The sequence below is a fragment of the Schistocerca americana genome, unplaced genomic scaffold, assembly GCF_021461395.2.
Source record: "Schistocerca americana isolate TAMUIC-IGC-003095 unplaced genomic scaffold, iqSchAmer2.1 HiC_scaffold_117, whole genome shotgun sequence".
Taxonomy (NCBI): Eukaryota; Metazoa; Arthropoda; class Insecta; order Orthoptera; family Acrididae; genus Schistocerca; species Schistocerca americana.
In genome coordinates this window covers 456,276-482,011 of record NW_025725231.1, presented here as the reverse complement: position 1 = coordinate 482,011, position 25,736 = coordinate 456,276, and the positions used below count along the sequence as shown (strand labels likewise).

The 25,736-nt window shown below is 40.5% G+C and overlaps 1 long non-coding RNA gene across 1 annotated transcript in view; it reads right to left on the bottom strand.

Moving 5' to 3' along the window:
• LOC124562662 overlaps positions 1-22,972 on the bottom strand; it is a 29,323-nt gene extending 6,351 nt beyond the window's left edge. Inside the window, exons 1-2 of the long non-coding RNA XR_006969595.1 lie at positions 22,110-22,972; positions 1,394-1,462 (exon numbers count right to left, since the gene is read on the bottom strand). This is a non-coding gene — a long non-coding RNA (uncharacterized LOC124562662). The remainder of the gene's footprint in view (positions 1-1,393; positions 1,463-22,109) is intronic.
• Positions 22,973-25,736: the final 2,764 nt, after the last annotated feature.

Sequence of the window (25,736 nt, the reverse complement as noted above, 5' to 3'; positions counted from 1 at the left end):
ACTTGAGACTGTCTTCCCCTACAGTGTTTTTTACACAGTTCTCTCTAGTACCATAAAATGTATTCCCTGATGTCTTAACGTGTCTGTCATCATGTCCTTTCTTGTCAAGATGTTCCCTAAGTTCCTTCTTCACTGATTCTGTGGAGAACCTCTGCACTTCTTATCAGTTATCTACTTTTATCACTATTCTGTCATACTACATCCTAGGTGGTTCAGTTATCTTTCTTTTGCATTTTGTGACTGTGCCTACCAAGTACTAATTGTAGTATCCCAGTGTATCTTATTTTACAAAGCTGGGTACTACTGCTAAGAATATAAAGACATGTGATCATCTTACATCTTGCCACAGGTCTGTGAAAATCAAGACTTTAAAACTTCAAAAAATTCTTAAGTGTACCAATCTTCCATCAGATATTTGTGCAGATTTCCTTGAATGTTATTTTATTTGTCTTTCAACAGAAATCTGATTTGGTTTTACTCCCATCTTTCTTGGCATACTTCCATCTTCCACTCTTATTTTAGCATCTACTATTGTTTCAGTGGCACAAGGGCCTGCTGTATCCAGTGGTTATACTTCCCTGTACAGCCTGGTGTTGTGTACAGCAATGTGATATGTCATTTCAAAATTAAACTCTGACAATATAGAGATGCAAATAATTTTACTGTCGGCTGAAACCAGCAAACAGAGGGCTTCCTGATCAATAGTATAATGAATAAGGCATTCCATGTAGTATCACCAGAATTTACCCACTCTCTTGCTATTTACACTGGTTCTTGCTGTGACAGTGTGTTCAATGAATGTTGTTTAGGAAATGTTATGCTCATTACAACGCAAATTTTATGCCATGTGCACTGAACAACCATCTTCTGTACTGTACGTACAGTCAATGTGCGACTTTGGTAATGAAGGCAGTATTTCTTTAAATACTTCAGTGGACAGTGATCACGAAGTTTCACACATATACCTGTCACATATCTTACTGCTTATGGTCGACTGCTTCATCTCTTAATGCTTTTCTGTTAAAGCACTGACACTGTGGCAAATACACAGATTAACAGCTACTGCAAAGAGGTGTCTTCCTTGCTACATTGGTAACAAAAATGAATGGAAGGCATTCATTAATACAATGATGATAAAAAATATAGCAAGTGCCTTGTTTAATAAAGCTATGCTTATTATGTGTATTGTTCAGATACTATTCATAGCAACCAACAAGTTACTCAAAGTAACGGAATCAGTCAAAATTTTACAAAAATTCTTAAAAATTGCTGATATATTTCATCAAAGCTTGTAGTTCACTACCTAAAATTATTCACCTTTAAAGTACACATTAAATGCCATAATATTCCCACTGCACATCATACACAATACAAAACTGATGTAAAAACTTACATTATGCACAGAGCCAGCCACATTCGGTTCTGGATCTTGCTTCACAGGGAGATTAGAGTCTTCAAAAAACTGAAAAAGAAAAAAAGTGATGCATGCAAAGCTTCTGTCCTTGTTCATATGTGGGTCTCTCTCTAGAGGGGGTGAAGAAAAGGAAGTGACGGGAATGCTTTCAAACACGTGTCACGTAGAAGCTTCTGAGACCCTAATACTTATGATCATGCATATTCCACAAGCAGTCCATGGCAAAAGAAAACATATATGCCACAGTCAAATGTTTGAAACTAAAGGTTTGTTTACTCTGGAAACCAGATAATCAGTAATAGATCATCCACTAAATATGAACAAACTATGTCTTACTTTCCAAGCAGTGAACACTGAAGAGATCCTAGTTCCTTTAACTGAAACTTTTTGTGCATATTTGTATATCTGTGGCACAAAACTGTTCCATTAAATTTCAGGTGTGCAGCCACATACATTCAGCTGCTGCTTCTGATATTTCAGCTGTATATTATTCAGCAATATTCACACTAGGTCTAAGAACTATCGCTGCAGCACTCACTCCATCCTTTAAACTTTTAGATCTTGCCACTGCATATACAGCCACAGATACACCGGCACCAGATACGTTTCTTGACAGCAAAGAAGTACAATGTATATGAATTATATTTGTAGCTGTGCAATCACAGCCAAAGTATCCACAACTCTTTCTGTGTAACTAACTACACAAATTCTCTTCTTAGTGTCAGAGTTATGTAGTCCTGAGTCAGCCCAAGTACGCCATCAATAAAAAGCCAAATTACATCCATATCTGAGGCTATGTTATACACTCTTGCAGTTCTTCTTGCCTCTTTCAGTTCACAACATGCGCACACTTTGCCTGATAGTGACCAACTGACTTGTGCCACACAGGAACCTTTCGGTTCGACAACCAGACACACATTTTATATTCCAGCCTAGCCAGTTCTGTTGCAGAGGAACTTCCCTCCAAGTTTTACACGATTGCAAACCTACTTTCCCTATGCATGAACCAGTTCTACAAATAAAATTTAGCTTCTTCATTCTTTTACAGTATATATTTTTTGAAATTACGTCCACAGATTAATTAAAATTACATAAATGCTCACAAATATTGAATAAAACCTTCACACATCAAAGTGCTTGGTGCTAGAGAAGTCACATTAAGTAAAAACAGACATAAAATTTAGCTTCATTCTTTCACAGTATATATTTTTTGAAATTACGTCCACAGATTAATTAAAATTACATAAATGCTCACAAATATTGAATAAAACCTTCACACATCAAAGTGCTTGGTGCTAGAGAAGTCACATTAAGAAAAAACAGACAAAGAAGTTAGGTAAGACAATTATAGGTAATACTGATAATTGTGTTACAATATGAAGAGTAATAATGTTTTTACAATATCAATGATTAAACATCTTTTGGCCTACAAATATAGTGCCTTATAATTAACAAGTATTTCAGGTAATAGCCTCTTCTGTGAATCCTTCAACATGACATCCGATCACGAAAAGCAGCCACAATGCTTATCAAGAAACATGGCCAAGGTGTACACACCAATAAGAGTTAGTTACTTTAAAAAAAACTTAATACAATATACGACACTGACTTCTAAACCTTTTCAGAAGCAAATCTACCATCTGCCATAGTTATCTCTTCGTAAAAATTTTGAATTAAGTTACATAATTTACAACTGTACTGTCATATTTGGCCTAATAAAGTCTGTCTGAAAACAGTCTCCTGCAGCCCCTCAGTATAATTTCAGATACCAGGACATCAAGATTATTGGAAACAATGTCTCCAGATCAGGACAACAAACATGGAATCCTGTTGTGATGGCACTGGTCACAGCACCCACCTACTGTATTTCCTTGAATCTAAGCCGCACTCTAATCTAAGCCGCACCTGAAAAATAAGACTCGAACTCAAGGAAAAAAAATTTTCCCTAATCTAAGCACCTGAAATTTGAGACTCGAAATTCAAGGGGAGAGAAAAGTTTTAGGCTGCACCTCCAAATCGAAACAAAGTTGGACCACTGTAATATGAGACACAATTTAGGTCGAATGAATGACGATACAGCTACAGTAGTTTGGTTCGAGTCGTAAGCTTAGCAGTTAAGCTTTACCAGGTAGCCATTGCTATGTGTCAGGTGCTCCGTCCGTATTTATACGGGTATCCTTCCTTTTTCATGTGCTTGGTCTGGTTTGAACTGATATCTTATTTTTCTTTAATCTGATAAGTGCCGTTCTCTGTGTTATTGGTGTTTACGTCACTCTAAGCTGAAAATGCATTACTGTACTGTGACATGCATTGTTTGTCACATTCTGATAATGAGTGTTTACGGCCTGTCGCCGCTCGCGGCATGGCTTGCTTTCGTGCACGCTACCGCCGCTTACAATTAAAAAGAGAAAGTGAGAGAGAGAGAGAGAGAGAGAGAGAGAGAGAGAGAGAGAGAGAGAGGAATCACCTCATTAGCGAAACAATGGCAAGAGACTGCTATTTGTTGTTACTTACACTGCTGCTTTCCTTGATAATGATCAACAAGAACCAAATAATAGACTGCGTATGATAGAAGATGTTCTGAACAAGAGTTTAGTGAAAATTTTTCTCCGTTTGAAAATCTTTGCAGACACCTCTTTAGTACATTACATTCTGCACAGAAATTAGAGTCATTTAGATTTAAAAATCTAGTGAATTACGATGCTTCATTTCTGACTGTATCACTATTAGGCATACGAATATGAACGTGACATGATATGCATATTCTTCCGTGTTTGCTGTTGTCTCACTCTAGTTTCGTAGTTTATTAGGCAGACTGGATTTAAATGAGATAGCAGCAAACATGAAAGAATACATGGCAAAATATTTATATTCGTATTATTCTTATGGTGAAGAGAATACTGCATGTGATTCACAATTCATAAAAGTTCCTATTAGCAACCATCTCTTCTCACAGGTAGGAAAAAATTCAGAATGTAGAGTTGGCCATATTGACAAACATTCCAAACAGTCTTGCCAGTCGGATTTTCGTAGTAGATTGAAATGCTGCTACAAAGATGAACAATATGGAATTTGTATTTACTTCGTTGGATAATGTATGAAAATGCAGTGGTCAAAACTCGGGGTGGAGAAAAAAGCTCGTCTTCCACCTTTTTTTAAAATTTATTTACTAACACGGAGGTTTTCGCGCCAGTATTTATCTTTGTGCCTGTGAAGAATGCCTGTGTAGCGCTACATATATTCGATGGCAGAAGTTAGTTGTGGCGGCGCCTACCAACATTTTTCAGAACTTCCGCTTACTTTGCACTCGATCCTAAGCCACAGGTGGATTTTTGGATTACAAAAATCGGAAAAAAAGTGTGGCTTAGATTCGAGTAAATACGGTAGGTACAGGAAATTTGTCACTAAGTAAGCCTTCAGAAAAGTGCATGTATTTTTCACTTAGAAATATCTGATGTGACAATCTGAACATTCAAGTTGCAAGCTTCCATAAACAACTATGGTTTGGTGAAATCTTAATTCCTTTCAGTGGTCTCTTTGGTCCCCCCCCTTTTCCTATGCGGCCCAAGTTGTCACCCTACAATGTCAATATTGGCTGTTGAAAAGAGAAGTTTGATGACCACTGAACTACACAAAGAGCTGCATAATCTCAAAGCCTATATGGAATACTGATCAAAAAGATGCTGAACCACAGGAGACACCAGGATCCGATGGGGTAGCCATCAGTTTTAAATAAGGAATGAAACAGAACTGCCCCCTCTAGCATGAGAACTGTTGGTTTATGAAAGAGTGGTGTGTCATGTGTAACTGTGAAAAGGCAAAGGACATGCCAGTTTGGGAAAATAGTCATATGAAATATGCATGGAACTACAAACTTTTCTAGTAATGTTAAAATCTTTTAGAATGTGTGTTGCCATATGACTCATTTCGAAACAAGTCCTCTGCAAGAATAAAAATGGATCCCACAATCACTGATCATGTGAAACTAGTGCTGACACAATGTATGAGTGTGTGTGTGTGTGTGTGTGTGTGTGTGTGTGTGTGTGTGTGTGTGTGTGTGAGAGAGAGAGAGAGAGAGAGAGAGAGAGAGAGAGAGAGAGAGAGAGAGAGAGAGAGAGAGAGAGAGAGAGAGGCCACAAGCTACAGACAAATCTTATGGAAGCACAATTTAATGTTTTCACAAGTGTTTTACATCTGGCTGCAAGTATTCAAAGTGTAGTTAAATAATTGCAACACAAATACATGACTAAATCCAACTAGGATGCTTGTTTTCAATAGTCTTTGAGGGGTTTATTAACACACGTATGATTGACTTTCATTTTTTTTTACACACGTTTCAACGACATTCATTCTTTCCCCACTCTCCCTCTGGTTCTTCCTACACCCCACAGACAAATATACCGAGGAAACATGTATCTGTTATCCACACCACTTTCACAAAAAAATTCAGAGAGACAAAAACTCATTTCAACCATCAGAAGCTTTTAGCTTATTACAACACTCCAATAAGGATCTAACAAATTTTGAAAGTTGGAAATTAATCCATGTAAAAATGAGAGCATGAAGTAAACCTTTTTCACAGCCACAATGATGAGTTTAACCCAAATTTCTTACTTTTCATAGGGAGTCACCTTAACAATTAGCAATGTCTACAGTGACACTGAAAATATAATTCATTCAAGGAGGCACGACTGGATGGCCTAACCATTAGGACAACTACTTATCAAAGCTAATTCCTGGCTTGAGTTCTAAACACAGCAACAACTCCATGTGTCACTTTGTATAAATAGAAACCCAGTATCTCATAACTTCTTTCTGTGTTCATACAGGGTGTATACGACCCGGGAGATCTGGGAAAAATCCGGGAATTGTTTAGAATTCTGGGAATTTTTCATTGTTTTAGTTTTCAGTTAAATTTTTGTGATTTTGACAGGTAAGAACCAATACTGTAACAAAGGATATTACTGTATCCCGCTACTGCAGAATAATACTGCAGCAACAATACATGAATGAGAGAGGAAAAAAACGAAAATAAAAGGAAATGTGCTGAATACAACAACAAAACAGCGCTCATACAAGCGTCTGCCAACAGCAAAGTGTGTCAAAGGCTTTAGGAAGACTATGCAATGCTTTATAACAAATTGCCTCCGATGAGCGTGACATGACAACTATTTAAATTAGATTTGTTTGAGCAGTTGCGGGCGGGCTCTTGAGCACGCACAGTTGAGTCGCGTACGAGTAGTACCTTGTCCCGCTTCTGGTTACAGAAGTGTGGCTGGGCGCCACTACTTAATATTGCCCCGGTTCGGAAATTACTAAATCTGGGGCTGATGCACAGAGCAATCTGAGGTGGGGGGGAGTCTCCACGAGACCAGTGTTTACGTTCAATGATTTTATTGTCTCCTCTTCGTTTATTGCTCTCACGTTAAATGATAACAAAATGGATTTTTGTGGCCAGGAGCTATCAAACGATTTAAAATATGTTTGCATAATTATGGAAGGCTAAAATATGTTATTAGTTTCAGATTTTATTTCCACCTTTCTGACAGTCACACACTAATCACCTTGCAGAACAATGAAGTTAGTTTTGCCGATTTGCTAAAGAGATTTGGCTTAAAATTAATCTTTCCTGCTGAGGCAGTCAATTTATTTGAAACGAAGTGTTGAATTTCACACTGTTGGCTAGTTTCAACTGTTCGTTGCATTTCAAGTGCACTTATGACATTATGCCGTAATAAAGAACCAAATATGAGATAATACAGTACTGTACTCCAAGAAAATTTACATATGTATGTGCATTTTAAGTCGGATTATGTGTTTTATTATGGTTCACGAAATTCCAATGCACTTGAAGTATCGTCTGAAGTCTTGTTTCTTTTATGACATAATGTAAGATCTTTCAATGTTTTACACGTACGAACATTTGGACTTCCTGCGTCATCGTAGCTGCGCAATCGCGGTGACGCCTGTTATCTGGCGCTCTCCTACAACTGCTGAAATGAACCTATTTCTAACAGGTAGCGGGACAATATTGCGAATGGTGGTTTGAAAAGCGTCACATTCAAAGCAGATTTCCTATTACACAAGATGAATTATGTGCGAGAATGTATGATGAATTTCTTAAATCACAAAGTGTTTGACTCTCATTTAAAAATCAACTCTTTGAGGACGACCATTTAGAAGAATTTCGTGCCCAGAAGATCAGACATTCACGCCATTATTAAAATTTTTACTGGCACATTTGTGTGATGTATCTTAAAGTGTAACAAGCACAAGAGAGATCAACGTTATGCATGGAAGCTTTGCTTCATTTCCAGCTTATTAATCTTCGAGACCATTATTATATGTGAATGCTATGTATATTAATTTAAGCCATTAACTTTTCTTATTTGTGTGTTCGCGCTACTTAAGAGTGCTCTTGCTATTGGCTGACTACATGACGTGTCCTATGCTCCATCAGCTGGCGAGATCACGTGACATGAGCTATAACTGTCTTACAAAAGCGCATCGAAGTCTCGATTTCAATGCTTCGGAAAGTAACGTGCGGTGTTTGGTGGAATTCAAATTTATACCTTCGTAATATGAAAATATGCAGTGTACGTGTTGCTGCACATCAAATGTCTTTCAAAACGTGTTTTTCCCCGTGTTTCGTTTCCTAAGGTGCCGGGAAATTCCACTCCGGTATATAAAACCATAAACATTCAAAGGATTGATGAGTTTTGAAAAAGTGTGTTTTCACCCTGGAGTAAGTGTATTTTTAACCGTGAAATCCAGGAATTTAAACAATGGAAAATCCAGGATGAAATGTAACAATACGAGAGAAGGAAAGTTGGTACTCACCATATAGTGGAGATGGCTGAGCCGCGATAGGCACAATAAAAAGATTCACACAATCACAGCTTTCAGCCATTAAGGCCTTTGTCAGCAGTACACACACACACACACACACACACACACACACACACACACACACACACACACACACAATATGGTGAGTAGCAACTTTCCTTCTCTCAAATTGTTACAAATCCGGGAATTTTTTTTTCCTTGTCCACGTATACACCCTGTCATATGCATAAAGAAGCAATTCTACAAATATAATGCTAAAATTATTTCACCTGGTCTGCACTAATGTGCAAATCCTTGTAGCATAATACCTACAGGAAACTGTATGTTGCCTTTTATTACCTCCCATGATGGGTATCTATGTTATTGTGACCACCATCTTCATAGTGCCTACTGCAAAAACCTGGATGTAGACATATTGGTTACCCGTCTCATTATATTCACTACAATTAAGCCATGAAACAACAATATTTCATTCCAACCAGTCAGAAATTCTAGAATTACTTCTTTAATAACAACCTCCACTAATTATCTTCTACATTCAGACTACATGGAGAAACATGGGCCTGTGGTAACAGTAAAACAAACTGCAGAAGTGCATTTAAGCAAAATTTGGCTCTGAGCACTATGGGACTTAACATATGAGGTCATCAGTCCCCTAGAACTTAGAACTACTTAAACCTCACTAACCTAAGGACATCACACACATCCATGCCCGAGGCAGGATTCGAAGCTGCGGCCGTAGTGGTCACGCGGATCCAGACTGTAGCGCCTAGAACCGCTCGGCCACTCCGGCCAGCGCATTTAAGCAGTCACAATCTCTACACAGTACATGAAAGTATTACATATATTATGTTTAACTATGGTACATCTTAAGAATTAATTACAAGTTCTACGTAAGTGTTCTTTTTGGTGATACAATTTGGATGAAAAATCGTTAAGGAATAGTTCTTTGAGAGAACAAAAAAATTGAAGTAAATGGTATTTAAATATTTATTAGGATCTCTCACATAGCCTTCTCCCTATGCTATTATTTGCAATCATATTTTGTAACTTCATATTCTTTAAATTTAAGTAATAGTAGTGCAGTCAGAAGGTGCTGCTGGAATCATAAATACTAATATCAACATAGTTCATACTAAATGAAAGAACAGCCAAAGCCTTAAATATTAAAATCGGCATTTTACACATCATATAACTGATATTTTAACATTGGTGTCCTGACAGCCAGTCACGTCACTTTGATATTTTTACAACTGAGTTTTCAATTCTTGTCAGCTGGTGGCTTTGGATGTTGGTTTCTTTCTGATATCCTGGATTGCTCCCTTGGGAGCATTTTCTCCACTGCTGCCCCAAAAAAGATAGCAGATTCACAGCTGTGTGTTCAGAGCCTGGTAAAGAGACTGTTGCTCTGCTCCATAGGACCAGTCTTCCAAGTCACATGGACAACTTTTTCAATCAAATGAGGGGAGTAACTCCACGAGTATTCCAATAAGGTATATGAGTAAAATGGAAGCCAATATGTCATATGAAGATTATTAATAGTAATAACACCCCTCAGGACACTCTTATGATGGTTTCACACATTTCATTGATACATTCTTCCGTGTTCAGGCTGGTGTCAATATGAATTCCTGAAGTTCCAAAAATTTAATTTCTATATTCCTAGCTGTTGATTTTTACTGTTACTGTATAGCCATCCTACAAACAACTTCTCATGAGCTGCTTGATCAGCCATTAAACTTTGAAACAGATTTGACTGAATGACAAGCAGACATCTCTGCACAATAGCAATAGCACAAAAGACATAATAATTCTTTCTGTGCTTATCCCAAATGAAAACTGCAAGAGGAGATTGCTACAGGAAATATAGGTGTGAGATATTATGAGCTATTTGTCTCGCTTTATGAAACCTTTATTAGCCATACATCACCGTACAAAACAATTAATTCCCTGTATGCAGCCAGGACAGTTCTCCTTGGTTTTGGTTTTGTTTTGCTTTGCTTTAGGGCACAAAAAACAAGTGGGCTCATATGGAGCTGAGTCAAAACTAGAGAAAATAAAGACAGAGAGGACTTAAAAAAAAAAAAAAAACGACTATACAACAGTCCCAATTGACAAAATAGCAAACAGCTAAAAACAGGGATGTGGAGAAAGGGCTAAAGATGACACCATACACAAACTAAGGTCCAAAACTGAAATTTAAATGGCCTTTGCCACATTACCTTGGCAGATAAAAAGTAAAATGTGGTCGACAGCTCGTGCATCATTTGTTAAAACGGCCAATAAATCAGGAGGAAAACCCAAGCTGGAACGTAAGTGGTTAAAAAATAGGCATTCCATCAGGAAGTGGTAGACAGTTAAAACTTGGGCACTATGCATATGAAGTGGTGTGGTAGTTCCACTAAGCAAATGAGGATGGCTAAAAAGGCAGTGCTCAATATACCGTATTCACTCGAATCTAAGCCGCACTTTTTTTCTGGTTTTTGTAATCCAAAAAACCGCCTGCGGCTTAGAGTTGAGTGCAAAGCAGGAGGAAGTTCTGCAAAATGTTGGTAGGTGCTGCCCAACTAACTTATGCCGTCGAATATATGTAGCGCTACACAGGCATGCTTTGTAGGCACAATGATAAATACTGGCGCCAAAACCTTTGCATCAATAAATAAATTAAAAAAAAAGTGGAAGACGAGCTTTTTTCCTCCGCCCCGAGTTTTGACCACTGCATTTTCATACATTATCCAACGAAGTAAATACAAATTCCGTATCGTTCATCTTCGAATGTAGCAGAATTTCAATGTACTACGAAAATTTGACTGGCAAGACTGTTTGAGATGTTTGTCAATATGGCCAACTCTACGTTCTGAATTTTTTCCTACCTGTGAGAAGAGATGGTTGCTAATAGGAACCTGATGAAATGTGAACCACATGCAGTATTCTCTGCACCATAAGAATAATACGAATATAAACATTTTGCCATGTATTCTTTCGTGTTTGCTGCTATCTCATTTAAATCGTGTCTGCCTAATAAACTACGAAACTAGAGTGAGACAACAGCAAACGCAGAAGAATATATGTATCGTGTCATGTTTATATTCATATTAGTCTTATGCCTAATAGTGATACAGTCAGAAACGAAGCACGGGAACTGACTAGATTTTTAAATCTAAGATGACTAATTTCTGTGCAGAATTTGACGAACTAAAGAAGCGGCCGTAAAGATTTTCAAACGGAGAAAAATTTTTGCTAACTCTCGTTCAGAACATGTTCTATCATACACAGTCTATTATTTGGTTCTTGTTGATCATTATCAAAGAAAGCAGCAGTGTAAGTAACAACAAATATCAGTCTCTTGCCATTGTTTCGCTAATGAGGCGATTCCTCTATTTTTTTTTTTTTTTTTTTTTTTTATTGTAAGTGGTGGTAGCGCGCACAAAAGCAAGCCATGCCGCGAGCGGGGACAGGCCGTAAACACTCATTATCAGAATGCAACAAACAATGCATAACACAGTACAGTAATGCATTTTCAGCTTAGAGTGACGTAAACACCTATAACAAAGAAAACGGCACTTATCAGATCAAAGCAAAATAAGCAATTGATTCAAATCAGACGAAGCACATGAAAAAGGAAGGGTACCCGTATAAATACAGATGGAGCGCCTGACGCATAGCAATGGATAACTGGTAAAGCTTAACTGCTTAGCTTACGACTCGAACCAAACTATTGTAGCTGTATCGTCATTCATTCGATCTAAACTGTGTCTCATATTACAATGGATCAACTTTATTTCGATTTGGTGGTGCGGCCTAAAACTTTTCTCGAAATTCGAGTCTCAAATTTCAGGTGCGGCTCCGATTCGGGAATTTTCCCCCCCCCCCCCCCCCCTTTATTTCGAGTCTCATTTTTCAGGTTTGGCTTACATTCGAGTAAATACGGTACAGCCTAGTTAAAATGACCTCCTCCTGGCGGGAGGGCAGAGAGGAGGTCGTCCAAGCTGCTGGAAGAGGAGGAACTTATTCCCACGAAGGGAGGATCATTGGCAATGCCAAAGGAACACCACATCTTGACAGACGGTGACACAGGTATCACTGGAGGGAATACAGGTACTTACGGGCTGAGGAACAAGGACTGCAGCCTCGGCAGCAACCTCGTTTCCTAGCAGACTGACATGACCAGGAACCCACAAACGTCACACTGGCTCCATCTACAGTGAGCAAGTGACAGTTTTCCTGGACCTGCTGCACTAAGAGATGGGCAGTGTACACCACACACAGACTTTGAAGGGCGCTGAGAGTCTGAGCAGAGGACACAATTGAAAAGGCTGTGTCACCTGATGTACTCCGTGGACTGATACAAGCCAAAGAGCTCAGCTGTAAATACTGAGCAGTGTGATGGAAGCCGATATCGAAAGACACGGGTGCCAATGACAAAGGCACAACCGACCCCACGGCCAGTCTGAGAGCCATCAGTGTATACAAAGGTACTATGGCAAAGTTCCCTGTGAAGGTTGTGAAACTGAAGACGACACAGCGAGGCTAGAGTAGTGTCCTCAGGAAGCAAATGGAGCCCAAGGTTGGCATGTGCTGCTTCATGAAGCCAAGGTGGTAAAGGGTTCAACCCACCAGGAGAGTCGCAGGTAGTGTGAAGGTAAGCCACTGTAACACGTGCCAAAAACAGACTCCAGGAGGTAACAGAGAAGAGGGATGCACCCCATACTGATAATCAAAGGAATCATCAAAAAAGGAGGCATAGGGTGGGTGGCCATGCATGGCAGACAAACAGCGTGCATCACTTCTGAGGAGAAAGTCACCACAGTAGGACAGCAGCTTCAGAACACAGACTCAAACGGGCTAGTGTAAAAGGCACTCCTGGCCAAACAGATGCCACGATGCTGGATAGTGTTGAGACAGCGTAAGAGGGATGGGTCCATAGATGCATAAACATAGCACCCACAGTCGAGTTTCAAATGGACAAGGGACCGGTACAAACGTTGGAGGATGGTTCGATAGGCATCCCAGGAAGTACCATTAAGGATACGTACATCAATGAGGAACGTGTACAGTGGGCTGACAGGTAAGACACATGGGAGGACAGTTTCCTATCAAGCATGAGCCCCAGGAATTCATTAGTTTGAATAAAGGGAGGGCAACAGGCCCAAGACGTAAAGATGGTGGGAGAAACCACTTGCGTCACCAGAAATTCATAGGCAGTTTTGTCAGTGGAAAAGCGAAAGCCACTGTCGACGCTGCAGGAGTAAAGACGATCAAGGCATCGCTGAAGATGCCGCTCAGTGAGACAGGTCTGTGGAGAACTGTAATGGATGGAAAAATCGCCAACAAAATGGGAGCCGGAGATGCCCGGCAGGAGACAGGCCGTTATAGGGTTAACGGTGATAGCAAAGAGGACGACACTCAGGACGGAACCCTAAGGCACACTGTTTTCCTGGATAAAGGTGTCTGACAAGGCAGCACCGACACGTATCCTGAAACCTCGATTATTTAAAAATGCCAGAAGGAAAAGGGGCAGGCAGCCATGCCAGCCGCTCGTGTAAAGAGTACAGAGGATACCAGTTCTCCAGCAGATGTCGAAGGCCTTCTCCTAACTGAAAAACATGGCCACAGTCTGGGATTTTTGCAGAAAACCATTCATGGCACGAGTGGACAAAGTAACGAGATGGTCAACTGCGGAACGCCGCACTCAAAATCCACACTGTGCACTCGTCAGTAAACTGAGAGACTCGAGCCACCATACCAGCTGGGCACGAATTGTAAGTTCCATCACCTTGCAAATGCAGCTGGTAAGGGAGATGGGGCAGTAGCTAGAAGGAAGGTTTTAGTCCTTACTGGGCTTAGGTATGGGTATGATTTGGCTTCACGCCAGTGCCCGGGAAATGTGCCCTCTGCCCAGAAGAGGTTGTATGTGTTAAGCAGAAAGTGCTTGTACGCAAGAGTAAGGTGCAGCAACATCTGAATGTGGATGGCGTCTGGCCCTGGGACGGAGGATCAGGATGAACTGAGAGCATGATCTAGCTCCCTCATAGCAAAGGCAGCATTGTAGCACTCATAATTCGGAGAAGGGAAGAGTATCGCCTGAGCCCCCTCTGCTCGTTTCCGATGGAGGAAGGCAGGGTGATAGCAGGGAAGAGCTCGAAACTTCCGCAAAATGATGGCACAAGGTCTTGGAGATAGCAACAGGGTCCATAATAACATCGTCTGCTACTTTCAGGGCAGAAATTGGGGAATGGATCTTGTTCCCAGAGAGCCGTTGGAGGTTGTCCCACACTACAGAGGAAGGTGTGGAACTGTTAAAAGAACTAGTGAACGAAATCCAGCTAGCTCTTTTGCTATCCTGAAGAACACAATGACACTTTGCATGCATCTGTTTACAATGAATGCAGTCTGCAATCGTAGGATGACTGTTAAAATGTGGAGAGCACATGGATGGGGTTGGAGTCAGAAAACTGATAGCACACGGTCGCTCAAGTAGGTGTCAGAAAGAACAGACCACTCGATTGGTTGGTTCGTTTGTGGGATTGAAGGGACCAGACTACTAGGGCAATCGGTCCCTTTTTCCATGAACTTGAAACACCTTCAAAGAATAAAAACAAACAATGGAGATGACAAGACACAACACAGGACAAGAAAGACAAAGACAGATACCAGAAAAAAGGAATTAAAATCACACCGACTGTGACAGTGGTTGGCCGACCATAGAAACAAAAAAGGAAAAGCCAACCACCAAGAAATGCACTAAAAACCCAAAATCATAGGCCAAAGCCAGACTCAACACAAAAAAAGGACAAACACTGAGATCAAGCGATAAAAACCCCCTGCATGATTAAAACTCAAAACTAAATCTGCCACCACAACGTCATCTGATAAAAGTGCAGGAAGGATACCAGGCAGCACAAATGTCTGCCTGAGCAGAGTAAAAAGTGGCCAGTCTGACAAGATGTGGACCACCGTCAAAGCTAACCCACAGCGACATAAAGGTGGGTCCTCACGGCGCAATAAATAGCTGTGTGTTATCCAGGTGTGGCCAATGCGCAGCCGGCAGAGGACAACAGAGTCCTTGCGAGGGACCCGCAAGGAGGAGCGCCACACACCGGTAGCCTCCTCGATGGCCCTAAGTTTGCCGGACAAAGGAAGGGTGCGCTATTCTTCACCCCAGGTGCGAAGTACCTTCTGCCGCAAAACTGACCTGAGGTCACTCTTCGAAAGGCCAATCTCCAAGGCTGGTGGACCGACAGCCTGTTTGGCCAGCATGTCAACATGTTCATTTCCCGGGATGCCGACATGACCTGGGGTCCACACAAAGACCAAAGAGCAGCTGCAACAGGCAAGAGTATGGAGGGACTCCTGGATAGCCATCACCAGACGAGTGGGGGAAACACTGGTCGATAGCTTGTAAACCGCTCAGAGAGTCACTACAGATAACGAAGGTTTCACCTGAGCAGGAGCAGATATACTCTAGGGCGCGAGGGGTGGCGACCAGCTTGGCAGTGAAAACACTGCAGCCAGTCGGCAATGAGAGTTGTTCATAATGATCCCCTAGAGTAAGAACATAACCAACACGACCAGCAACCATTGAAATGTCAGTATAGACAATGTCAGAAACTTGAAACGTGGCAAGGATTGAAAGAAAGCAGTGGCAGATGGCCTCAGGAGGGACTGAGTCCTTTGGGCCCTGTGCTAAATCGAGCCAAAGGCACCTGTGGGGCACACACCATGAGGGTATACGCAGAGGGGCCCAGAAAAGAGGTGGAAGAGGGAAAGCCTCAAGCCCAGAGAGAAGAGCTCTGATGCGAACCATAATCGTACACCCTGACTGGGGCCCGCGTTCCGGAAGATGGGCGACTGACTGAGGGAACAGGAGATGATAATTGGGATGCCCAGGCAAGCTACAAATGTGTGTAGCATAAGCAGCCAGTAGCAGTTTGCGCCGGACCCGCAATGGAGGGACACCTGCTTGTCTGGAAAGCTCCAGAGGAGAGTCGGATCCCACTGTGAAGGATGGGGTCCAGCAACTGCAATGGGGAAGGGGATGCAAAACCATAAGCCAGGCTCCCATAATCTAGACAGGATTGAATTAATGCCTGGTACAGCCGTAGAAGGGTACACTGATCGGCAGCCCAATTGGTGTGTCTCAAACAATGAATAGCGTTAAGGTGCCGCCAGCACATCTGTTTAAGCTGCCGAATATGAGGAAGCCAAGTATCAAAATCCAATACCAAAAACCGGGCAAGGAGGAGGAAGGGGGCGGGCAAGGAGGAGGAAGGGGGCGGGCAAGGAGGAGGAAGGGGGCGGGCAAGGAGGAAGAGGGCGGACTAGAATGGATGAGCATACATTTCTGTATGTCCTCAGTGAAGTGTGTCTTCTATCACAGATTACAGTATTCATTTAAGAACTGCTACATCTGCAGAAGACAGGCTCACTGTAACACTCCGAATCCTTGCTACAGGAGAGGGTTAGGTTAGGTCAGTTTAGGTCGCCAGTCTTCTTAATATATTTTTGTATTCAGGGTGCCTCACGTTAAGCGCCTCATCAACTTCATACGTCTCTTATTAATTTTATAGTTGTCGGCACACAGCAATTATATTTACCAGCAACGTTTGTAAAAGCACTACAGACGGCAGAAAGCTGCAGCGATGCTAGCACTCCATGTTGTAACATGTCACATTGCAGTGAACAGAAGACAAGCGACTTCTTTGATCAAATCTACAGCAAGGCCCTAGATTTGATCAAATATTGGACGACATTTGACAAAGTTCCCTTTTACACCATCAAATATCTCTGACAAAGATTTTTGACAAATAAATTTAATAGTGTAATACCAGCCTAATCCATGCCATAGAAGCCAGGGACGGAGTTGTCCCCCAAACTGCTCACATTAGAGACATAAATTTAGAGGCGGAGGTAAAAACCCAAGGGGTGCCGAAAATGTCTAAATGGAGGAAAGGGAAGTGGGACAAAATTGCAATGAATACGGGGAACAGTCAACCCAGGTTGACATAAATCAAAACACTGAGAAAGGATAACAGGGGCGCAGCAACGAAGGAGTGGGGATTCGGAGTGAGGGGTTGTTTTTGTTGTGGTCTTCAGTCCTGAGACTGGTTTGATGCAGCTCTCCATGCTACTCTATCCTGTGCAAGCTTTTTCATCTCCCAGTACCTACTGCAACCTACATCCTTCTGAATCTGCTTAGTGTATTCATCTCTTGGTCTCCCTCTACGATTTTTACCCTCCACGCTGCCCTCCAATACTAAATTGGTGATCCCTTGATGCCTCACAACATGTCCTACCAACCGATCCCTTCTTCTGGTCAAGTTGTGCCACAAACTTCTCTTCTCCCCAATCCTATTCAATACTTCCTCATTAGTTATGTGATCTACCCATCTAATCTTCAGCATTCTTCTGTAGCACCAAATTTCGAAAGCTTCTATTGTCTTCTTGTCCAAACTATTTATCGTCCATGTTTCACTTCCATACATGGCTACGCTCCATACGAATACTTTCAGAAATGACTTCCTGACACTTAAATCAATTCTGGATGTTAACAAATTTCTCTTCTTCAGAAACGCTTTCCTTGCCATTGCCAGCCTACATTTTGTATCCTCTCTACTTCGACCATCATCAGTTATTTTGCTCCCCAAATAGCAAACCTCCTTTACTACTTTAAGTGCCTCATTTCCTAATCTAATTCCCTCAGCATCACCCGACTTAATTAGACTACATTCCATTATTCTCGTTTTGCTTTTGTTGATGTTCATCTTATATCCTCCTTTCAAGACACTGTCCATTCCATTCAACTGCTCTTCCAAGTCCTTTGCTGTCTCTGACAGAATTACAATGTCATCGGCGAACCTCAAAGTATTTATTTCTTCTCCATGAATTTTAATACATACTCCGAATGTTTCTTTTGTTTCCTTTACTGCTTGTTCAATATACAGATTGAACAACATCGGGGAGAGGCTACAACCCTGTCTTACTCCCTTCCCAACCACTGCTTCCCTTTCATGTCCCTTGACTCTTATAACTGCCATTTGGTTTCTGTACAAATTGTAAATAGCCTTTCGCTCCCTGTATTTTACCCCTGCCACCTTTAGAATTTGAAAGAGAGTATTCCAGTCAACATTGTCAAAAGATTTCTCTAAGTCTACAAATGCTAGAAACGTAGGTTTGCCTTTCCTTAATCTTTCTTCTAAGATAAGTCGTAAGGTCAGTATTGCCTCACGTGTTCCAGTGTTTCTACGGAATCCAAACTGATCTTCCCCAAGGTCGACTTCTACTAGTTTTTCCATTCGTCTGTAAAGAATTCGTGTTAGTATTTTGCAGCTGTGGCTTATTAAACTGATTGTTCGGTAATTTTCACATCTGTCAACACGTGCTTTCTTTGCGATTGGAATTATTATATTCTTCTTGAAGCCTGAGGGTATTTCGCCTGTTTCATACATCTTTCTCACCAGATGGTAGAATTTTGACAGGACTGGCTCTCCCAAGGCCGTCAGTAGTTCCAATGGAATGTTGTCTACTCCAGGGGTCTTGTTTCGACTCAGGTCTTTCAGTGCTCTGTCAAACTCTTCACGCAGTATCATATCTCCCATTTCATTTTCATCTACATCCTCTTCCATTTCCATAATATTGTCCTCAAGTACATCGCCCTTGTATAGACCCTCTATATACTCCTTCCACCTTTCTGCTTTCCCTTCTTTGCTTAGAACTGGGTTTCCATCTGAGCTCTTGATATTCATACAAGTCGTTCTCTTATCTCCAAAGGTCTCTTTAATTTTCCTGTAGGCGGTATATATCTTACGCCTAGTGAGATAGGCCTCTACATCCTTGCATTTATCCTCTAGCCATCCCTGCTTAGCCATTTTGCACTTCCTGTCGATCTCATTTTTGAGACGTTTGTATTCCTTTTTGCCTGCTTCAGTTACTGCATTTTTATATTTTCTCCTTTCATCAATTAAATTCAATATTTCTTCTGTTACCCAAGGATTTCTACTGGCCCTCGTCTTTTTACCTACTTGATCCTCTGTTGCCTTCACTACTTGATCCCTCAAAGCTACCCATTCTTCTTCTACTGTATTTAGTTCCCCCATTCCTGTCAATTGCTCCCTTATGCTCTCCCTGAATTTCTGTACAACCTCTGGTTTTTTAGTTTATCCAGGTCCCATCTCCTTAAATTCCCACCTTTTTGCAGTTTCTTCAGTTTTAATCTACAGGTCATAACCAATAGATTGTGGTCAGAGTCCACATCTGCCCCTGAAAATGCCTTACAATTTAAAACCTGGTTCCTAAATCTCTGTCTTACCATTATATAATCTATCTGATACCTTTTAGTGTCTCCAGGGTTCTTCCATGTATGAGTGAGGGGTACGGTGATGGAAATGCAATTCAGGTAGGATCAATGGGGCACAATAGCTCATTTCCCAGTGTGCACCACGCACGACCTCAAAAGAATTGTGTGCCTGGGGGGGGGGGGGGGTGATTTTTTTTCACACTACAGACATGAGAAGGAGATAGAGGCATATGTTTATCTTTTGCTACAACAGACCTGCTGAATATCTAATCAGCATTAATTGTCTTCAATTGAAGAGTTATATATTTTGTATTGTTATTTAAATTTCCAATATTTGCTTCACTTGCCTATTCTACAACGAAGGCGCCACTTTGACCAATCTAGCATCCCCAATTGGTAGTTTTAGTTTCATTGTGATTTCACCATGTAGCACTAACAGTCTCTCTGTGACAGTTACGTACTCAACATGTACTTTCAGTTCATCTTAACAACATGGTCTATTTGTTATGTTTTCATGATGTTTTAACGAATTTTTGCGCTTCTTAATATAGGTTGTCACTGCTGGTATAACCTTTTATTTCATGGTAATGTATCCTACATATTCAGAATATTCGTTGTGGGGAAACCCCAAACACTTTATATTAATGTCATTTGTTCACCAACTGATAACATTTCTTTTAATGTCTTATGAGTATTTGTGCACCACTGTTCACCTTATGCTTTATGGTCACGTTTCCTACACAACTGTTACCCCTTCAATTTGGTGGGCAAGGTTCCTCGAAGGGGATATCCACACTGATTATGGGGATAGATTATGAGCATATAGCCCTGGGATCCATGTGTCGTGGCTCCTTCGGCCATTATTTGCCATTGGGCCTCCGGTCTGAGGGTTACCGGGGAGAGGGATCCCAAGAGGGGGCCACGTCACCAGTATATAGCAAAAAAGGAGAACATTTCTCCAGCCACGTGCAAGAGGTGGTTCCTTAAGAAGGTGCTGTGAGAACAACGGAAAAAGGAGGGTGGTGGGGAAGGCAGAGGGTGGAGGATGGGACAAGGCTGGGGCAGCAATGGTTGTGAGGTTAGCACAACATATCATACCCACAACCCACAGAATGTAGACATTCATATTTCCTCCATTGCTGCACAGTTGACACGCAAAGAAGGATGTTCACAAAGACTATGTATGTGTTTGCCACATTTTGGGCAGTGGGGTGACAAGATCTGTTCAAAAAATTCCGCAACATTCAAAATTTCATCCCTGCACACACATGGGTTTATTGTGTAAGTGATGGAAATTCCTTTGTTGTATGTCTTACTGTTCAGTGCTATATTGAGTAGAATGTTGTGCCACATAGTTCACAAATTTCGAGATGGTTGAGTCAGAAGAGCAAATGAATCTTTACTACAATAACCATACCCCATATCGTTCCTGTTGCACAATAGGCTTATAGAACAACATACCTCACACGGCCTTCACAATTATGCCTTCGCATCTTCATACACTACATCAACATTTCACTATCAATCTTCAACACCACTGCTCAATTTCTCAACACATCATGGCTCAGTACAACTATATCACAGGTTGGGTCGACAGAAGCGTCCGATCCCACGCATTGGCTTTGACCCGTGACGTAAGGGTGTTGTGTGTGACGTCATGACGGCGCGGAGTTTGGTTTGTGAGTGTGGCGTGTTCGTAGATGTCGTCGTGTTGTGGTTTGTTGTGCTCTCTGGTGGTATGTTCAGGGTTTTCGTTTGTGTGGTGTTATGGGCTCAGTTCGCTTTTGCTCATTGTCCAGAATTGTTCGAGTGTAGGATGTTTGTAGTGGAATTCGTTTCAGTGAGTTAAAGATTTTGTGTGAAGGTTAATTTAGTGTTGTTCGCTGTATGTCCTGTGGTAATTTTAGTAAATTAATCGGTTGTTGTTTTTGTTGAGGAATGGATATGACGGATAAAATTAACAGAGCGCAGGTCAAGGGAAGTGTTCGATCCCGATGTGTGTGTTTATTGTTATTGGGAGATGTTTTTGAGCTATATAGGCCAAGGGAAGTGTCTGATCCTAATTTATGGGATCGGGAGCTGCTGTTGAGCTATATAGGTCAAGGGAAGTGTCCGATTCCAGATGATATTGTGTTTTGTGGTATTTGGGGAGTTTTGTGATGTCAGTTTTTTTCGCCGTTTTGTGTGGTTTAGTATGGGGGTGAGTGTCTAAATTTTTTTTTATATTTAGTTTGCCCCCACCCAAAAACACCCCAATTCCCGCGCTTGTCCCGTTAGTGTCATTAGGTTTTTTGTGGAAAGTGTGTGTGTGTTTTTTGATGTATTTTCGTCCTCATAATGTGTATGTAACGACTTTATATGCGCCATATTGGAATCGTGGTTTATGGTCGTTTCCGCCATATTTGTGACGTCATGGGTCAAAGCAGACGGGCGGGATCGGACGCTTCCATATTTCCCACAGGTCAAACAAAGCAGGCGGGTGGTATCCTACAACCAAGTACACCCCTACATATGGCACACAAATTAATGAAACAGTGGTAAACCACTTACCACAGAACCTGGCTCATTAGGGACGTCATCTGACCTCTCTTCCTTTATCCAGATTGTCTCCATGTCAATTGATGCTGTTCTACACCTCTGAAAAACAAGCAGGCAGACGAACAGTTGCATCCAGTTGCCATTTTTACTATGAGGTACAAATTAAAGGCAATATTTTATCCAGTACTGGCTGCAGCAAATGAGCCCACAGCTGAGCAGCTAAATCAGACACTAGCTGAAAAATATTATTCACTGTTCTCAGGTTGTGAGGAGTCTGAACAATCTCAAAGTATGATTCTTCAATTTCTCAACGCATATTTCATGATGAAATAAATCTTGAGTGAACAGGTCCTTTGTTCACACGAGATTTATGTCATCATGAAATACACCTGGAGAAATTGAATCTCAAAATGGTACGTAATGTCAACAAATGAGTAATGAATTCTGTTGTTCCTTTGTCCCACAGGCTTACTGTATACTGCCATGGATTGAACTACAGTCGCCATGTGTACTTTCCTACACGACCACTAATTTCAGCATCAAGACCAATAAAGGCATCTAAAATGGCAAAGTGAATTTTCTAAATAAAACCATTTACTAAAGCTGGCCTCTGTTTTACACACGGAGAACGAACGGGTACAACAGAGCTTGCTGTCTCCTGCTAGGCAAATGCTTGTGGACATGTACTACACTCAAAAAGGTCCATAATCATGTCATTAACAAAAGGTATGAACAATACAATTTGGACTGATGTTAATCACGCATGCTGCACTTTAAATCGTTTACCACTACACCCACATTTCTATCAGAACTCTGCTCACTGCAGTAATTAATTTCAGGCTGACAGATGCAAAATAAAATTCCAGCCCTACAGATTGTTGACTGCTGGTGACCCACATTTTTAACAGATATTTTAATATGTACTTTTAACACATCTGTTACTTTGACGCTTTCCATGGGTGTATCGCTACCCAGTTTGGGGCAACTAATACCATGCAGAAATCACCTGCTCACTAAAGAATAACACCTACTGCAGTCTAGACACTGCACTGCAAAAGTTCTGATTCTTGACCTTAATATGTGTTTAGCTTTCTCTAAAACAACCGAATTTCTTGAAATGACTTCCTCCTAATTGCAACCATGAAGATGATCCTGATTACATGTGGCTTTCCTTACTCAGCTTTTAATTATCTTTCCAGGAGGCCGTTCCACTATTCTCATAGAAAACTACATTAAAAAGCACATTATTTACTAAAATATATAGCAGAACAAACTTTTAATTCTCAAAGCACATTGAAAACTCGTGGAACATTCTATAGCATTTTCTTTCCTCCCAGCATAATGGATCCCTACAAGAAGGTAATAGGCACTTGGCATGCTATAGTCTGTAGGAGCAGTACATCAGGTTTAAGCAAACTAATTCCTGGTGGTTCTTTCACAAACATTATTTCGTCACATGGGGTATAAAACTCAAGACTCATACGAATTTAGTAGGGTGCAAACTTCACTTTGCGCTTTTCCTGTCATTCACAAAGTATTGCTGGAGATCACAGCATACAGAACCTGCTTCAAACAACGTATCAGTATGTGATATGCATCTTTTACGAAATCACAGTAGACATGTACCAATTTTCATAGGACGTGGCGAAAATAGCAAGCACTTGAAAATATGATATACATACATATCGACCTGCTATTTTTCGTAATTAAGAGTACAGATACTGGTGTGTATTAGTACAGATACTGGTGTGTATTAAAATACTTACTTAAAACATATTTTCTACCACTTAGTATTTCGAAAACATATATTCACTAAAGACAATTGTTGGTTGTAATTCACATAACCCGAAAAAAATTATATGTGAAATTAACACCTTTGTCCCAAACCATAACTAGTGGGGTCACAACAAGTTAAATACGGAATAAAATAACGTTCACTTGTGTCCAGTAAATAACTGCAAACTAACATTAAACCCATACCCTATTTTCATTCACAGTTACAAGATCATTTCAAGATACTGTCAAACTGCTTCAATCGTCCATATCAAATACAACAAACATGTAGTATTAACTTGGTTCCAAAATATATATTCGTTTTTCCTAGAGTCATACTTAAGTCGCGTATTTAATACCTGGAAAAACCAATACACGAGTTTCCGCAAGAACATGAGATTGCAACAGCTTTAACTTTATTTCTGCATTCCTCAATAGTCAATATGGGCAGAACCCACATGCTCTAAGATAATAAAAGTGGAAGAACAAATCAAACCAAGGACGTTAGAATAGTATTAGTTTATTACTATTCCAACACCCTTGGAGCCAATTACGCTGATTTACCAGAAGGAAAAGTTGAAACGAGCGTTGCGAACTAAACACACATTTTTCTATGTAGTTGCAAAGATGGTTTTGAAATACCATACATATTCTAATAGAATCTACAATCACTGTGGACGCACAAATGATAGAAAAAAAATCCTGATCCGCAGAATCAACCGTAGGGTGTATGAAATCATGAATGGGAACAACATTACGAGAAAACATTTACAAAATAACTAAATTTATTACGATCGAGAGTAGCGGCCTTTATCTTCACGAAATGTAATGTGAATTAAGGAAAGGTATCTCAATTTAAAGAAAGCATGTCTCATTATAAAAAAAAAGTGCAAGTAACCGCCAGTTGCCGAATTCATACTGGCCGGTGGCACCTTCGCGTCACAGAACCCTTACGGCAAGTTTGATGTTTTTACAAAGAACACAGATAGGATAGATATTGCACTTTGCTAATATCTTTGGCAAGACATCATTGTATTATGATACAAATATTGCTAGTACAGGTTTTACATTTCAGTAAATGTTCCTAGGTGCATACAAAAGGTAAACAGTTAGAGGTGAATATTTAAAACACAATTAAAAACTTTTTGTAAGTCATACAATACCATAGTCGCTACACACCGAGAACAACAAGATTTATGCATGAAGATGAATTATTGTCATTTTTGTTGTTTTCTTGCTGCCAGGATAGCCTGGAAATTCTGGAAGAAAAGGTTTTGCGTTGACTCAGTCTGTTCATTCAGGATTTTTTGGGGTGATTTTAGTTTGTGGATGAAAATTTCTAATTGTTCAAGGAGGTCCATATGTAGCCCTTCCTCGGCAGTGTGTAGCACAGAAAGACTGTCATTGATATCATCAACAGAGTGTTCATGATGAGCAACATGTGATGCAAAACTGGACTTATCTAAGTTTTTCAGATGAAGGGCATCCATATGATCCCTGTAGCGAGTTGTTAAATTTCTCCCTGTTTGGCCCATGTAGAAGGAAGAACAGGAGCATGTGAGATTGTATATGCCAGAATTTTTATGCGAATCTCTAGTGGTTTTATTATTGTGAACAATTTTATTTTGTAGTTTACTGTCAGTGTGAAACGATATTTTTATGTTGTGTGGACTGAAAAGATTTGCAAGTTTATATGATACTTTGCCAAAGAATGGAAGACAGACAAATTTTGGCATTTCAGTCTTAGTTTTTAATGGTGATGGTGGTTGCTTGAGTTTACTTTGGATTTTTCATATAGGGTATTTATCAAAGATGAATTATAACCATTATTTTTGGCTATAGATTTAAGTATGTTCATTTCTTTAC